General features: G+C 38.9%; 1 protein-coding gene across 1 annotated transcript in view; it reads left to right on the top strand.

Moving 5' to 3' along the window:
• zswim5 (zinc finger, SWIM-type containing 5) overlaps positions 1-5,676 on the top strand; it is a gene marked incomplete at its 3' end in the record, with an annotated part of 71,091 nt that overhangs the window by 51,066 nt on the left and 14,349 nt on the right.

Genomic DNA, 5,676 nt, shown 5'->3' with positions numbered 1-5,676 from the left:
CACACACACACACACACACACACACACACACACACACACAGGCAGAAGAAGAAAAAATTCAATGAATTCAGTGAATGGAGTAACACAAGGTTATGTCATAGAACCCTTTCTATCCATATTGCTTTGAATTTCACATATTGTTTTGAATTGTTGAGTGGATGGTGTTTTTTTTTTTTTGTTTATATAGTTGACCTATTAATAATTAAACCTTGTATGCATTTTAATCTGTAATGTAAGGCTAGAGATATTCAGCCCAACTAAAGCTCACTGATTAAAAACAATAAATACAGTTGTTTCACCCTCTAAAACTAAAAGCAAAAAGAACCTACTTTATGAGAGTCAATCAGCTTTTAACAGATGTTGATTCGCTGAGGCCTGCGAGTGTCATATAAGTTGCCAGGAATGGTCATGTTGACTGAGGTGTGAATGCCAGAAACTGCTAACTTACCCAGATAATTAAACCCTGCAGTGATGAGGGCTTTTTTTATGTGGAAAACTGGCAAAGTCATAGGGGAGGGGTGCCAGACAGACGGACTGTGAACTGCTTGTGAGCCATTTTAGACTTGATTGAAAGTGAAAAGAGCAGCGGTGTCACCATCACATTCATCCCAGTGTCCTGAGCAACAATAGGCTTTAACCTAACGGACACAGACATAAAGAAAGGAGGGGTGATTGGTCTGAAGCTAGAAGAACTGCAGCACTCCCGACTATGGGAGACGCTGAATATCACCTGCCGTCAAAAGTGCAGAAATTTTCAGACAAGAACTTTTGAGACGAGCACAGAAATGACTGACTGCTGACATGACTACCAGAAGGGTGTTTTTTCCAGGCACATAGTTCAATTCTATACCGCAATCAAATAACTGTTATTTTTAGTTATGAAAACGCCGTATATATCAAAAATAAATTTAATTTTGCATCTTGCCTATCTAAACATCTTGACATTGGCCTTTCTTGATCTCTTTTTAAGAACCTCCTACCATTTCTGACACTCCCAATTCAGCACATCTTCAGAACAGTGCTGCAGGAAAGAGGTGCTCTGTGGCTCGTAAGCTTTGCTGGGGACTGAGCTTTAGGGAGGAGTTTGGTACAAATAGATGATGCTTTGTACCAGCAAGTGTTTAGGCAGCTCCATGCTACCACAGGAGATGGAAGGATTTCTCAAATATGCGTTCATGAGTAGGGATGGGTACCTTTGACATTTGAATCGATTCGGTACCATTATCCGGTATGTGGGAATCGGTACCGGTACTTAACAGTACCAATTTTCCATCCTTTCTCTGTGTTGTTTTTTCAATAATAAACTTTTATTTTTTTATTTAACATGTTTCTCAATATATAAAATTAACAAATATCAAGACAACATCCAACTCTTTGTATTGTAACATTGGTTTTTTAACTTATTTCTTTAAAGTGCAAACTCTTGAAAACAACAAGACTGTGTTGTCTTATTTTGCACAAATTAAAATCCAGCTCCACATGTTTCTATTGATGTCATTTCCCCGCTAGAAAAATTGTGTGATGGAGGTCCATGGAAGGTAAATAAGTTTAAATCAAATAAGGAAAAGAGGATGGAGTTAAAATAAAAAGTATTTAAGCTATGTCGTGAGCATCCAAAATGCACCCAACACTACGAGTTGACTGCTTGTGCTCTTTCAGGTCAGACGTGTTCGGACTGTCGGGAAGCATCGCTGTTGTTTTCCTCTGTCGGTCTCTGTTTAATGGTGGATGAAATAAAGAAAGGGGGGGGGGGGGTACTTTATTTACTTATAGCAAGTGAACGTCGTGCTCACCAGATAATTAATCCACCAGACAATTCAGAGGCGGTCTGTTCTGCGAGTTTCACTCCAGGAGCTGCAAGGCTCGCTTTCAAGCTACATTCAGACAGAGCTCTGTTTAATCAACCAGTGGCTGCTGATGTCATTACGCTCTTGCGCGATGCTGCGTTCAGAACAAGCATGGAAAACTCACCACTCTTACGCCAAAACGGTTGCAATGATGCTTTTAGGTACCGAAACATGGTACCATTTGATGTTACGTGAATAGGTTCTCGGTAGTACCGACAGAATTCGGTCTGTGCATAAAAAAGTATCGAATTCGGTACCCATCCCTATTCATGAGTCAAAGCAACGCTTTGGGTGTGTTTTTGATGAGGTAATGACAATAGCATAACATTTAAGCTAAAAAAAGTGGATTTTGCGTAATACCCGATTTTTAAAGACATGGCTCTCTGCTCTGATGATTTACAAGACTTTTTTTTTTGTTATTTAGCAAAGCAAAAATAATTTTGTATGTACGTCCATCAAAAGTTAGGGACAGAATTGAAAGCCAGTTTTGGCATTTCAGTGTTATCACGCTGCAACACAGAGTGTTTGAGCAGGAGGACTCAGTGGGAGGGACAGATTTGAACAGTTTGGAGGACTCCTAATGTCTATCACTGGCAGATGCATCACCCTCTCTCACTTCTTCTGTGGTCTTTTTTTCTATTAGATCTTATTCTGCTTCCCTGTCATGGTCAGATGTCCTGTTTGAATCAATGGCCAGATTGATTTGGTCAGTTGCATGCAATTGTCAGTGAGTGGTTTATTACAAGTTAGTGGGCATGTATGTGGCTCAGACAGTTGTAGCCCAAGTTAATGTATCAAATTCTAGGTCATTGTGTTTGTTGGTGGGTCAGCCTTCATATCAATCACCGCCCTACATTTGGTTAGGATGGCTGTATTTTTAGTTGACGTCCACACGTATTGGTGGGTACATCAGTTGGTTTTGCTGAGGGCAGACTTGGCCAAACCACCTTAAAATAGCAAAGCCACAAAGCCTGTTTTTGGGCAAAAAAATTAACTTTTTTGTTTTGTTTTGATTTGTTTTGTTTTGGTTTGTTTTGACCTAAGTACAAAATTGAAACTCAATTAGGGCATTGCACAGACGTGTATAGAGGCAAGTTTGAACTTTCTGCCAAGGCTTTCATACAGTTTTGATGTAAATCATAAATCTGAAATAAACTCCTTAAACGCAGAATGATTTTATGCGCTTGGTGGATTTCACCAGCGCACAGAGCTTGTGCTTTGCATTCTACTGTACTAAAGCTATTTCTCTTTCAATCCTTATRTTAACTTAGTCTAAAGGTCTCGACACATGGGAGGCGACGTCACTCGTTCTCCATTCATTTCCTATGGAGCCTGTGCGGTGAGGCGACAATCGCTTGCCCTCCTCCAGCTAAGCGACTGGCGAAAATAGTGCATGTGAAATTTCGCGCTCGTACACGTAGACGTGCACACGCAAGCTTGCGATGCGACATATGAAAGTTGAAAAATGTTCAACTTTTGTCGCTGTCGCTTAGCGAACAACCAATCAGCGAGGGTTTCATTGACTGACCAATGAGAGGAGAGTATGCTACACACTGCAGTTAGCTAACACTTTCACCAAGTGATTACTGAAAAGCTTTGTGGGAATTTATTGGCACCAGGGTGAAGTTTATGGTAAGTTTTTCCTCATAAAACTGTATCTTGATGTGTGTTTGTTTTTCAATATCATTAGCATCGCAAGATTTGTTTAGTTTACACGTCCGTAATGCACACCCGCCTTCAGACTCAAGAACCAATCAAATTTTGTCAAGACAAGCGGCCTGAGAGCGCGATTCGCAACACTGCGATCGTTATCGCCTCCCGTGTGTCGGGTTTCACCCTGGCTGCGATGACAGCCGCTAATCGCTGTAGTTTGTCGTTCCCCGTGTGTCGAACACTTTAGGGCTGTATTTGGAGCTTATACATTGGAATCTTGAAATGATGTAGATGTTTCCAAATATATGAGGATGCAAATGTCCAAAAATTTCTGCCTGCACAGTTTTTTTTCTGTTTTTTTTTCTCCAACCTTTTGGAAAAATTCTTAGAAGACCCGTGTTGTAAAATAATGTGGAAAATATAGCGTCAGATCATCTGAAACTGATAAAAAAGTTATGCTGCTTTTGATCTGTATGCTGCTTTTTATTTGCTCTTGTCCAGCGTTGATACTGTACGTTTGTACTGTACTGTACATGTTGTATTGACATAAACTCTAAAAGGAACCACATCTGCTATTTTTAACATGATTTAAGTGCTCCAACTGTTTCMAAACCATGCTGAATCATGTCCTACATTTTAGACTAAACTATTTTCCCCCTGAAAACCTTTACTTGCAAAGGAACAGTAGAGTCCATGTTCATTTTTCCACACAGACTCCTGAACATATTCTGTACTGATTTGTGAGAACTGCTGCAGCGCGACAGTTTGTGTGCTCAGCAGCATGCACGCTGTCACACATTTTCTTTTGTTATTTGTCTTAGTAAAAGTTTTTGCAGCCTGTTGATTGTGGTTTTTATGTGCACTCACAGTGACTGGTAGATGGGTTAAAACGTGCTTTTTGGACCACTCTAAAACAAATGACTGTATACCTCAATATTATTCATGCCTGAGTAAGATGATGTGTGACTATGTCTCTGTGTTTGTGATTGTTAATCTTCCAGAGTGAGATATGCAACTTTTATAACAAATTCATTACCATCATTCATTTTTTCTTTCTAAGTGTGTAACTCAGACTTTTTTATGGATGAATCATATTCTTTTTAGAATTAAAAAGAGTTGCTGGGTTGCTGCCTTTTAGTAAGATTCAGTAACCCACTGTGTGTGTGTATATGTATACATAGTGTGTATATACACATATGCACACATGTACTTCTCACCTTACTCTAAGTGAGCTGTGGAAATGAGACATCATGACTTACCAGATAAACTCCCCTCTCATAAATTCTCTTTGTTCTCACTTCTAATCTCAACCCCATTTTATCTCCCACTCTTCTTTTGCACGGCAAAGATCTTGGGCCACTGTTACCCTTTTATTCTTCTAGTTACAATATCGTTTTAGAAGGAATATATACTTGAATAAAAAATATATTTCATTTATGTCCTGAGAGAATTTGGTATAAAAGTCAAGTCTTCAAAGGGTCCCATTAATGGAAAAAAAGCTGTTATTAATTTTTTTCATCTCAACATATTGAAAAGAAGAATAAATAGTTCTAGGATTAAAAAAATGCTTAGAAATATAGTTGTAGAATTGAAAGGGACCTTGGCCGGAGCCTTGATGTCCTCCACAGCTGTTCTATTTATCTACAAACAGACCAACGTCTTCAGCAATTTTATCTTTTCTGTGTGACTGAATGATGTATTTAGTATTTATCTTGCACGGACCTTAGTTTTTTATTAACAAGTTTAGCACAAGCGTCACATAAAATGAAACCGTGATTTTAAAAATTTTGTAGATTAAATAGTCTTTCCAGTCTATTCTGTTGTTAAAATTGCAGTTGAATCTAAACATTAAAGCTGTTGTAACCAATAAGCAGTATGCATGGTATWAAGAGGAAATACTGAGAGAGAAATTTCCAAAGCACTTGGTCAAGCAGAGCTAACTATCCCTGATTTACCATATCAAGTAGAGGAAATGGTTCCCCACAGGTGTTTTACAACAGAGCACCAGAAGGAAGCAGTAATTGGTCAGCATGGTGTGTGGAGTGGCTCTAAAGATTAATTGTGCAAAACATAGTTAAAGTTTATTTATTTAGCCAACCAGCCTTATAATTTTGGAGACCGAATGTGTTGTGTGTGTGTGTGTGTGTGTGTGTGTGTGTGTGTGTGTGTGTGTGTG

The sequence above is a fragment of the Austrofundulus limnaeus genome, unplaced genomic scaffold (assembly GCF_001266775.1).
Source record: "Austrofundulus limnaeus strain Quisiro unplaced genomic scaffold, Austrofundulus_limnaeus-1.0 Scaffold24, whole genome shotgun sequence".
Taxonomy (NCBI): domain Eukaryota; kingdom Metazoa; phylum Chordata; class Actinopteri; order Cyprinodontiformes; family Rivulidae; genus Austrofundulus; species Austrofundulus limnaeus.
The sequence above is the reverse complement of the archived record's forward strand: the minus strand, read 5'-3'. Positions and strand labels throughout refer to the sequence as shown.